Here is a 12,799-nt window from a genome sequence, read left to right on the forward strand (position 1 = left end):
CTATTATTTTCCAGCTGGGTGTGACTTGTTACTTTTCTTAGAGAAGGTTTCTGACTCCGTATTGGATTTCAAATTTGTTAAAGAAACATTTAACTGAAATTATGTCTTCCTTGTTAAACTACCATCTGAATAAAACATTCAATTAATCTTCTTTTCGATTAATGTACAGTTGAGCTACCCAACAGGTTAAAATAATACATCTTTCTGAAAACAGCTTGGAAACTAAAGCAAACACTAAAAACTGACAAACCATTCCATCTAGTGTCAGTTTTAGGTTCTGTTACAGGTATTTATAGGTTACTTCTGATTGTAGTTGTACATTTTTAGAAATAAGAAAAATAGCAAATTATAGTCAAATACAAGTTCAAGCTAAATCAGGTGGATATTTATTAATTACATTTTCACAGTCAAATACAATTGTTTTTGTGCTCTTAATATTTTAATGAATAATTTTGGTAAATATAGGGCCTTGGTTCATTCCAAAGCTGCACAGTGTTCTATGCACACCTACTGTAATTAACATATAGCACCATCACTGAGAAGTAAAATGGTGTTCATGTAATAAAAACAATGTGACATTAATTGAGAATTTGAGATTTTGTGTGCATGTATGAAATCTGTTGCGAAGTTTGACATTGAGTGAGAAGTGCAGAAAAACCAATGCTTTGTACTAAAGGCTAAGTAGTCTCTGGTATCCATTTATTTGTGTATCTATCTATCCACCCATCCATCCATCCACTTTCTGCGGCATAATGTGGTTTGGGTTGTACGGGAAGCAGGCTAAGTAGCCCAGCTGTTTTCCCGCCAAGCCACGTCTTCTACTTCCAGAGACATTCTGAGGCATTCCCATCCTAAATGGGATATTTCATCCCTCTAGTGTGTTCTGGGTCTGCCCTGTATCACTTCTCAGTTGGACATGCCCAGGGGACATCCATTGACGTGTCCCGGGGGCGACCTCATCAAATGGTTTAACTGCCTCCACTGGCTGCCATTGGCACAAAGGCCCACTGGCTATGAGCTCTTTCTGAATGTCTGAGCTCTTTACTTTGTTCCTTCGAGTCAGTCACTTTGCACAACAAACTTGTTTTGGCCACTTGTAACCTTGATTTCAGCATCTCACTCATGACCATAGGTGAGAGCCGCAATTCTGGAACGTGGATCGATGACTGGTAAAGTGAGAGGGTCACCCTCAGACTCCCCTTCAGGCTTCCCCTTCACCCGCATCTCTGTGGCCGTCACAGTGATCGGCCCGTGGATCTCATGCTCCGTGTTACCCTCCCTAGTGAACAGGAACCCAAGATACTTAAACTCTTATCCGAAAGTGGGAATCCACCATTTTTGAGCAGAGTTACCATGGTCCAGTGTTGTAGTCGAGTCACCATCTGTCAGGTGCGAATCAAGTCTCAAGTCCCAAGTCCCAAGTAATCGAGTTTGAGTCTTCATGTCTACAATGTCTTAACACTAGAGAACTGTTCGGTAACACCTCCCAATATGAACTCATAAGGTGATCATATGTCAGTGTTGTGTTTACCTTGTGTATGCTACCCCCAGGTGACCAAATTAATGAATGCATGCTTCAGTGTACCAATTGAACACTGTGTCCAATTTCCCCTAAACGTCCTCTACAGGAAATGTACAGTTAAATAACAGATCGGCTCCTTTAAAGAAAATTATGAGAATTCATTGGAACCTGTTAAAAGATTTTTAAGTGTTACCAATAAAAATAGATGTGTGTCATACATTATATGTAGATGTTGAAAATCTAGCAGGAACACATCTTGTGGTGTTATTAGTAGTAGTTGTAGTTTGTATAATTATTGTATTATTACAAGTATACTGGGCTACTGCAAGTGTAAGTAGCGTTATATTTTAACGTCGTGAAAGGCACAGCAGCCTGGCGCCAAAAAAAGCTTCTGACGTCAGCCTGGTGCAGATCCTCATCTAAAAACAATCAAAACACATCCCGTTCTTCTTCTTTCACATGACGATTTCAGCAGAGAAGACACGTGGTCATGACATTATGCGTCGCACCTCCTCGTCATGACAACTAGCAGTGAGACTGAAATATACAGTGTCCTAAGAGCGAGGCAATGAAACCGCACACACACACACACACACACACACACACACAGAGAGAGAGAGAGAGAATGAATCCTCTTCGGTGCCGGCTTTAATATATTAATCACTGCTTCCTAATATTTCAAGCGCTTATGGTGCTATTCTAACACCATGAAGGCTAAACGAAATCCCTGCACTGTTCCCCAGTCTGAGCCTATATTTTCTGTGAAGAGCATCAGATAGCCTACCAAGTGAAACAGAGAGAGAGAAAGAGAGAGAGAGAGAGAGAGAGAGAGAGAGAGAGAGAGAGAGAGAGCACCACGCAAGCGCGCAAAGAAGAGATTGGACACCTGATTTTGCGGGGTGTCTTTCTTGCGCGCTATTTCACATTTTGAGTCAAACAATCCGTGTTTTTGAAAGGCTCTCGCGGTGCCGTGGGGGGCACATGCCGTGGATTATCATCAGCATGGACAAACGGGGGAGAGAGGACAGAACACTGCGTTGACTTGTGAAGCAACGCGCAGAGTCTTGACGCTATAGCGTTACGCATTTGTTTTACTGTGAGCGCTTTTCCCCCCCCGTTTGAATCCCACTCGCTGCTGCATCTCAACATTGTAAAAGTCCAATATCTGTGGATAAGGAACAGAGCAGGGTGTTGTCAGAGAGGGATGAGAGGAGGAGGAGGGGGCAGTATGAGGTGTGCTTTTTTTGGAAAAGCCGGAGAAAGACGGACACCGAGAAGGTGTAGTGATGTGCGAAAGCCTGCGACGCGTTCCCCTCCTGAGAATTAATCGCGATCGGGGAAGAAATGGCCTAGTTAAAACATCATCGACACACCGGCAGAAGATAGAGAAGAAGAATCGTGTTTAGATGGACGGGCCATCATCATCATCATCGTCATCCTTATAATTCCTGTGCTGGCATCGAGTCTTTTTAGGTAAGCCACATACACCGCTACCTCCTAAACGTGACTGGAGATTTTCTGTCTATCATGGGTTTTATGTGTGCGCAATCTGTACGCTTTGGTGACTTCGCACATTGCGCACGTTATCCATCTTGACGCACTGTCACAATTGGGGAATGAGATTTTAGTGGACCTCCTCGTGCCACTTTGTTGCTATAGCACATATTTTCTTCCTTTCTGTGGGAGCCTTCGATTGGCCTTGCCTGTTGATAAGCTGTCACATCTGGACATGAGCACTCTGTGCCTTCAGCATTTCTGTCGTTTTAACCATGCTGCTGATGAGATGATATTCAAGCGATTTCATTGGAATCAACTCATCATGCAGGCTGTCAATCAGACGGGCTGCTCTTCTCTATTGGGCTTCAATAGTGTCCTCTTTCCTCGGTTTTAGAGCGTTAATTGATGGCTTTATTACCACTTGATTAGACACACAGGCTGCTCTGCTGCAATAGAACTCATTTCAACCAGAGTGACAGGCCTTGAACTCAGAAGATGTGTCCTGTCTCATGAACAAACCCACAACGCACTCGGACACACACACACACACACACACACACGCACACACGCACAGCCGTTGCCCTAGAAGATGCAGATAGGATTGTGAATTAAATGCACACGCTCTGATGATCCAGGGAAAGGCTCCATTAATATTCAGTGGCGGTTGGGTAGTGCTCAGTTAATGGCAGACAACAGGACCTCTGTTCTGACAGGTCATGGATGAGAAATGGTTTATTTTTATTCTGAGGGAATAAATGTGTTATTTCTTCACTGATTTGGTGCCTGTAGCTATGGACCAGTGACATTTAAAATCCATCAGAACACCTATCAAGGGGTTTTGGAGACTTTTGCAGAATGTGGTATTTCTCTTGTTCATGCATTGTTGGAATAGCCGTGATAGCTTTCTTAAACTGGCATCATGTCACTCTGGCATTTTGGGCATTCAGATACACCAGAACATGGCTCAATAATTGGAGAACTTGGCATGGCATGTACTATATATGCCATACCTTTCCTTAATCCAAATGTTGTCATTAGCAAATGATAGCAAAGATTGGACAGAAAGGTTCCCAGAACCCCAAATTGAAATGTCTCTTCGGAAAATTTAAAACCTACAGTATATTCCTTCCAAGGTAATAATTTGATTATCTATTGCTGAAATGGATCCATTTTGTGTCTAGCTAGAAAGTGGGCCTGGGAGATTTTACATTCTATTAAAGGATGATCCTTTGCTTTACAGGGATGTAATGCAGTGACATCACATATACTGTGTAAGCAACCAAACAGCAGTCAATACACATAACTTTTAAAACTTAATGGATGGGATGACAACATGCAGTGGAGACTTACGACTTACTTACTAATGTTTAATGAAGCTTATTTAGGTGAGCAGGGTGAGTATCCGAAGGTGTTCAATGTGACATTCTATCTTCCATAAACAGGATCAAAATTTGAGCTTTTGTAAAGGAGGAGAGGATCGAAGTTTTATAGTTTGTATACATAAGCGGTGTAGGTGTTTTTGAGAGAGAGAAGCCTTGGCAACCATCAGAGCTTATTTCCATCCCAATGCCCAGCATTTAAAAGGGATATTCAGATTATTACTTTGATATTACCCTGTCCCAACTTTAGGGTATTGTAGTTCTGGTTCATTACATTTTGGTGGATGTACTGAATACATACATAGCAGTAAACACGTACTGTATTTGCTATGGAAAGATTTATAGTCAGTTGAGTAATGGCGCCCTGAGCGGAGAATGATGCCCTACTGTGTGTGTGTGTGTGTGTGTGTGTGTGTGTTTTGTAATCTGAGCTTCTTGGTTTTTCCTCAGCCGGTCCGGCCACACATGCATGTTAGTGCGTGTGAGTGCCTTGTGCGTGCATAAGGTATCAGACGCAGAGGGCCGTGACAAAGTGTTGGTGTTTGATGAGTTGGGGAACAGAACGGTCTGTGAGAGCTGTGTGGAGGCAATCCCAGACCACTTTGTTTTTTTTTCCTGCATATCAATTACAGCCCCTTTTTTTTAAAGCTTATTTTTTTAATTGATGACCTTATTATGGCAGCAGTAACATAACTAAAACGCTTGCATTCCTTATTAGGACTTCGATATGGGACGTGTCAGTTTTCATGCGCCTCATTTCTGTTATGGCTCAGTAGATTGAAGTCCACAGTATACTTCAAAACAATACATGTGCATACGCAGATCATGAGTTTTCGAGTTGGTGAAATTGCCCTTTAGTCAGCTTTCTGATGCTGCGGTGCTGTGTGGATGAACTATGTTTTTTTTTACATTTTATAAACCAAATGTTTTCCATTGAGTCAATGAGCCTTGCTTTGAGATAGAATGAGCCAATATAAAGATGTACTTAACGTTAGAAGGCTGCCCGTGCTGTATGGGCATAGGCCTCTTGGACTTAAAACCTGCAGCTATAGGATGTGCTTTATACAATTTAGGGGGTAAGTGATGGTAAACTAAAGTGGCACTTGCTTCTTCATTTCACTGTGGCCATCTGAGTAGGAGTAACAGTATGATTAATAGGTGTTTGTACTAAGTTCAAGTTATTTATTCTTCACAGAAAAGATGCATTAAAAAACATGTGAATATGCTGTCATTTATCAATGGCAGCTACAGTTTTATTGTATTCTAGTTGTGCATACATGTTTTGCTTCAGCTTGTTTGTATCCTTTAAGTTTAACTTCATAGTCTGTGGTTTGGACACTGCTTTTTCTCACTGTCCATTTTAGATTAAATGCTTTTAGCACTGTCAGTCCTTCCAAATTATGATGCTACCAGAGTATCTTGTCTTCCTCTGTAAAAAAAAAAAAAATCTGTGTCCAAGTAAATGTTCTCACAAACTCCTCATACCAAAAGCATTACAAGCTGTGCTGTGCCATTGTGCTGCCATCACATCAAGAAGCCGCACTGGGATAAAGTGTTAGGAAACGAGTGGTCTCCTAGCAATGGCGGATTCACACTTTAAAAAGTGTAAGAATATTATGTATTTTCATCTAATTATATATCCTCATTTAATACAGTTGCACTGTATTAAAAGAGGATATAAAGTGCCTATGCCATATGCTTTTAGTGAACAGCAGATCCAGGCTGTGACTCCGAGGATGTTGGAGAGATTTTCTGTCCTTGACCACAACATCATCTACGCAGGGATCACTGGTGAAGGCAGTCGGCTATTTTAAACCGGCAGATCATTTGATGCAATAGGGATCCAATCTATAGCGGAAACATCGAACCATTGGAACATTGAAATGGAAATTTAAGGGATAAAGGGTGGGCATCACATCACCACGGGTCAGGTGTTTAATTTGCAGTTGAAGTGAGGGCCCAATTTAATACATAAAAAAGTATTGCTGTTTGTACAATAGTAATGCCGTTTTATCAAATTGTCAGCATGCCAGCCCCTTTCGTGATTTCAATTTTTTTCTGGCCTTGTCTTGAGGTTTCCCATCTCATTTCTGTTTTTCCTTTCACAACAATATACACTGTTGCTCAGTCCATTGTGTCTGCAGGATTGTGTACTTTCAAGTGCTCAAAAGGTCCACAGGAGAGCCCTCTTGCTCACCATTTGTTGTTAGTGTTCATCAACATCTGTAATATCTGTTGGACTGAAAGTTTGGACATTGGGATTGGGCCTGTAGTCTGTAGCCTGAAGTCCCCCTTACTTGCTGTCCAGGAAAGCTGAACGTTTATAACAAAGACAGACCCAAACATATGAGTCATCACTTGTGACTTTTAAGGTATGAGCAATGCCATGTTGTGTTTTTTGAGCTTGTATAATTATTCTGAGGCAAGAAAAGCATTAAAAATGTAGCCATATTGCCCAATATTTGACCAACATGGAGGCATGGCAGCTGTTACTATCCATACTCCATCCTCTCCCCATATAACCAGCCTAGTTTCTCCGTCTTTACATAAAACATTTAGTGTATTCCGGCTTAATGGTGTGGCAGCTGTAATGGAGGCTTGGAGATTTTAATTTTTGTGTGAAGATGTCAAGTCAAAGAAGAGGGAGGTTAAAATGACCCAGCTCTCAGTCTCATCATGACCAAGGAGGAGAAAAACAAGAGAATAGCTTGACCTGACCCATTATCCGTGAGCAGAGTAAAGCTGGAGAAAACGCCTGTGCAAATGCCATGGTAACCATATTTGGTAACCTCCTTTGAACAAAATCACATAACATAACATCCATGAGATAAACCAGGATAAAGGCTGTCCTGTCTTGCAAAGTCTGGGAAGAATATCTCACCAAAACCCCATTAAAATATCTGGTACTTTAATGTGTCTTTTATTAGCACGAGCCCATTAAACTGGGACACGTGACCTTTCCTGAATTACAAAGTTCCACCCTTCAATTCATCAGACATGATCCATTAAGCAGCTGTAACACACAGTTCTCTGATATGTTTGGGGCAGTGATACAGAAGCTCGTGCTGGCTTTGAGCTGGGGAAAAAATAGAAGCAATGGTACTTCATCATTGAACTACACTGATCGTAATTCACCTTGCTTACGACACAGCACCCGCTTTAAGCTACTGGTGCTCTTAGAAAAGTGTGGGCAGTGTTGACAGGAATTGGACAGATATGCAGTTTGAAATGGACCCTATATGATGTATTGGGAAGGCATGCCATTTATTAATAATTTAATGTCTTCGTTTCTACATTTTCAAACGGGAACATGATAGTCGGTTAATGTGGCAGTATGAAGTTAGCTAACGTTTTATTGGCTCTGAACACAGTAAGAAACTTTAATGCCTGATGAGATATGGTAAGGGAAATGTTAATAACCATACACCCACCTACTCCCTACACCTAGTACAGAAGTGAAGTTCCGCCCGGTGGAAAAAAACACACAGTATGTCCTTCCTGTCTTGCAAACGGCAGTGCACTGTATGCATTTTGGAAACCCAGTATAGCTACCGTAATATAAAGGTAAAGACACTCAAAAAATGAGTGACGCTTGACATGTACATTGACTGAAAATGAAAGTAGACACTCTGTGTAATATGGTCACTGACTCTGTGAATTTCCTGAAGCATCATCAACATAAGCCAACAGGCAACGCAGCTGGAAGTAAGAGGCTAGACAACGTAAACCACTGATATTTTAAGACATATAGCTATGCTAGACAAGCAACAAAATGACTAATACTAGGGTCTGAGAAGCCTTTTCTATTGACATTGACTATGTTAACATGCACATAATATTCTAGTTTTTTGTCCTTATTCCAAAAAAGACAATATCCTGACTAAGCTGATTACACAGCCAATGAAAGTAAATATTCTATTAATATTCCCATTTACATGTAGCCATGCAAATCAGTTTTTTTCTCTTCAAAAAATTATAATTTTATAATAAAAGAAGCTGTGTTTTGCCTTCTTATTGGGTCTGCAGCCTTGCAAACTGTTGGCTGGTTGGTTTGTGTACAGTTTCAGAGAAACACACAGGGCTGACCATAAGCCTGCGGTAAACACCCTGCGATTGAGACGCATATTCTGAATGCGCTGTATACATGTCCATACATGCCTCTAAAACCTGAATAATACTGGAATATCCAAGATGTCTTAATCGGAAAATTGCAGAGTCGGAAAAGGGCGTAATTTGAATTATCCAATCGGAAAATACTGTTTACATGAACTGTATAAAATTCTGAAAAATTGCATATTCGGAATAATAGTGGAATATAGGTGTACATGTAAACATACTCACTGAAAATGGTGGGCATTTTATCTCATAAAGGTGCAAAGATAAATCCCAGATCAATACCCTCACAGTATGTTATGATGGAATTTTCCATGCTGTCCAAAGTAAAGAAATCCACCCCCAACCACAGTCAGCTCCTGAGAACAGTGGAAACGGTGCATCGTAGATTATTCTGAAGTTTGTATGCTTTAAATACGGTAGGCAGACAGTATAAAAAGGCACATTATCAGCCATGTTGCAGGAAAAAACTCTGCACGCAGAACAGGTAAAATATAAAAATTACAACCTATTTAGTTGTTGTTTTGATTTAATTTAAAAGGTTTAACGCTTAGTTAATGAAAGGTCAAGCACATTATTTGGAACACCAAAGTAGCTGCTCTGTTGAAACCCTGTGCCAAAAACAGGCATCCCACAAGGCTCTACACCTAAATGGTTAGCAGACATTTTATACGGACTCTAGTATCTATGTATGTTGTATGTATGTATGTATGTTACGTAACATCAGCTGGTTTGATCCTTTGATTTCTCTTGATCTGGGTATAGTAATATCCACACACTGTGAATTCTGAACTGCTCATTTGGCCCTTATGTGCCATGACATTTACCCATTTTGTTTAGTGGATGAAAGGTTGGTTTCTGAACTGTCAAGTCAGAAGGCCAGAGGTTCATATCTCTCTTAATCTTAGTGTTGGAGATGTCAAACGTTCCGATTATTCAAGATCTCTGCAGTAGTCATTCAAATAGACAATCATTGTCCGCCCTTGTCTGTTCAAATAAACTGGGCTCCTCTCCTTTCTTCTCCAACAATGTGGAAACACCAGGGGAACTATGTTCTCAGAGGCCAAGACCTCTAGTTTGAAGGCAGTCCAAAGGGTTGGTCTGCACATTTCACAGACAGTTGTAGAAACAGTGTGCTGGTGCAAGTGGACTAAATAAAATGTAGTACCAGCAGCGTCAGCGCAGAGTGAAGCTGACTTACCTGGACATTAATGTGAGGGGAAACACTTGTTTCTTCTACACATTCAAACTTGCTAAATTTTGCAAATTGTTACATAGTGTAAAATGTTTCATTGAATTAGGGAGGCAAAAAAATAATAATTCAGAAATGCATTTTAACATCGTAAAACAAGAAGCAGGTTACAATGAATTCTTGTAAATTCTCACTTGTAATTTCTTCTATGAAATTCAGATTTTCAGACCTCATTATGACACTGACAGATTGTCAAAACAGTGTTTCCCTAATAGCTTTGGTAAACTGTGGGGGGCTGGAGCCTTTTTTCATATGCTACATGTTTTTTTAAAAGTCGCCAGCTACTCAACTGGGTGGGAGTGACCAACAGGTTACACTGACAAGACAGATTTTTTTAAAATATGGACACATCTTGCCTTCAGTGGTGCAATATTACATGCATACTTAAGGCCTAGTGACCAGAGATGGGAAGTAATGAAGTACAAATACTTCAATACTGTACTCAAATAGATTTTTCGGATATTTTTACTTTTCTTATATTTTACTTTTACTCCTCACATTTTTACACACTAGCTGTCCAGAGGATAATCACTTGAGATTGTGTGTGTGCGTCCTTGAGAACAGTAAGTTGTATAACTTATGTTGTCAGTTTATTTAAGCCTGTGTTGTATTGTTCTATAGTTCTGTCACATTTGAAATAAGTGAGCTAGTGATTCTGTTGTTTGCGTTCTTCACCTGCTAGCTAGGCTGGACGGTATTTGATTGTAATGAAGCATCAACAGAGAGAAGTTGTCTCCGTCCGTGTTTTAACAGACACACCCGGGGCGACGTTGGAAACCAGAACCAGAACGCACCACTAAGGCGGCAAATCATCGCGGCTTGAAGGCGCTAACGTTAGCACGTAGTATGGATGCCGACATGATTGAAAATGAAGAAAACAGAGATCCCTGAGATTGGCCAAACAAGCAGCAAGACATTCTCGATCATCCTCGTCCTTTTCTGAGAGAGACGTTGAGATAGTAGGCATCAACACTTGGCCAATGTGCTGGGGAACTTCTTAATTAATGTCGGTTTAGTAATTCATATTTTATCCTTTTACTTTCTTTCCAGAAGCCATATTTTAGCAAATACACATACACGTAGATTCATTTAAATGTAAAGGGGAAGAGAGATACTGGATCTGTGAATTCTCACAGAATAACAAATGAATTCATATCTTGCTGCTCAGTCAGAATCTTATTAACCTGGAGTCCCAGTCTCTGTCACAATAATCATATATATGGGATGTTTCAGACCAATTGGCAGACATCCATTTAAAATGTAGCCAACGGCATGAAGAGCATGTTTCCCATCCAGTGTTATCTCTAGTAACATGTGTGTGGTCCAGGTAGCTTTGCATAAAAAAGTCTACTTTTACTTTAATGCTTTAAGTCAATTTCCAAGCCTGCACTTTGTTTCTTTTACCTGAGTAAAGTAGTTAAATGAGTACTTCTACTTTTACCAGAGTATTTTTTTTTTCCGTACTTACTTAATGAGTTCTTTTGCCATCTCTGGCGGTCACGCCAGGAGGTAGCACAGCGGAATTCTTTAGCACATCTGTGCAAAAATGTGTAGGTCTAGAGGCTTGGTGGTGTACAGTAGTGACTACTCGCAGTCTCAAGGCTATTTGGCATCCACAGTAGCTAGCGAGCTAACTGCTAACACAATATGCCACTGGGCTAGCGCTAGTCTGTCTAGCTCAGTCCATAGCTCTGAGGGCTTCTTTTTATTTTCTATGTGCTGGGTCCTTTAATCATAAGTAATGACTGTTGGTTGCTTACAATGTGAAATCTTTATTGGATTTTTAGTGTGCCTGCTGTAACTGTATAGTAATGAATGCCCAGTGTAAATATAACTTCATAGTGTCCTAAAGCTATATTTTTTCCTTATATCCAACAATCCAACGTCAAATCACGTGAACTTGGTGAACATTGAGATCAGTTGTAGTGAAGTCTAGTAAATAACCAATGGGGTTACATTGTGGACTGCTAAAACCAAAACTTTGTTCAGTGCTCTGGCTATAGGTCAGACGTTTCAGTCAGACATTTACATCAGAGGATTCAGGATGATTTATTGCAAATAGATGTCCAGATGCACTTGCTGGAAAAATCCTCTGCGTTTGAGGGCTCTCAACAGATGAATCCAGGCAGCATGGGAGACTCTGTGTCGCGTGAGACCCATAACAGAAGCAGTGACATGAATAATCACAGGCGCAACAGTGTGAGGTTTTCAGAATATCAAGATCACCTAATTACCTCTTTTTATCTGATAGTTGATTGTCAGCTGTTGAAGAGCCAGCTGATACGTATCAGCTGATGGCATGCAGGTTTGCACCCAGTGCCAACAGGATGCTTCATTCCGCTACATAAGAACAGGAGTCCATGTTTGAAAAGCTCTGTACACAAATATGTTGCAAATAACAATCTGGCTATTTATTAACAATCCTTCCTCTAATGTTGTATTTTGGACTCTTGCTATATTCAGTTGTGAGGCCCCACACCTTTTATTCAGCTGACCAAAGAGCAGTGTCTTTAGAGTACAGGAAACCTCTCAACACTTTTGGGCATACAAGTCATTTCAGCAGAGGACATCACATACAGCGAGTGTCAGTGCTCTAGTTAAGCTAACTTATGCATCATCAATGCAGCGACCCCATCTGTCAAGCTACACTTTTTACTGAACATGACAGTCCTCCAAACTTCTCCATTTCAGATGCCGTTTGGTGTTGTGGCAGCTTGAATAGCATGGCAAAGTAGACCTTATGTATTTACTCAAACGAATGATGATCCTGAGTCAAAATTCCCCAAGTGTGAGACAATAAAGCAGGCTTATGTTTCAAGACGCGTTGCTGGACTCTTCTGGTTAGAAACAGAAGCCAGTCAGCGTTCCCCTCCCTGAACAGATGAGCAGTGTGTAGCTGTAGGACCAGCTGCATGACTTGAAGATGATTGTATCACCCATTGTTATGATTGTCTGTGGTCAAACAAAGTGCACCTGCCATCTCCCACACATTAAAGCATATGAGTTCTACAGGTTTCCATTTGTGATTGATCCTCT

At 40.7% G+C, this 12,799-nt stretch overlaps 1 protein-coding gene across 2 annotated transcripts in view; it reads left to right on the forward strand.

The window, feature by feature from the left end:
• The first annotated feature begins 2,179 nt into the window (after window positions 1-2,179).
• Window positions 2,180-12,799, forward strand: part of nlgn2b (neuroligin 2b) — a 66,472-nt gene continuing 55,852 nt past the window's right edge. The window contains exon 1 of one of the 2 annotated variants that reach the window (XM_034890964.1): window positions 2,180-2,995. The gene's annotated coding sequence lies outside the window, so the exon portion shown is untranslated. The remainder of the gene's footprint in view (window positions 2,996-12,799) is intronic. The other variant, XM_034890965.1, reaches the window with a different exon arrangement.

This window comes from Etheostoma cragini, chromosome 13 (assembly GCF_013103735.1).
Source record: "Etheostoma cragini isolate CJK2018 chromosome 13, CSU_Ecrag_1.0, whole genome shotgun sequence".
Lineage (NCBI taxonomy): Eukaryota > Metazoa > Chordata > Actinopteri > Perciformes > Percidae > Etheostoma > Etheostoma cragini.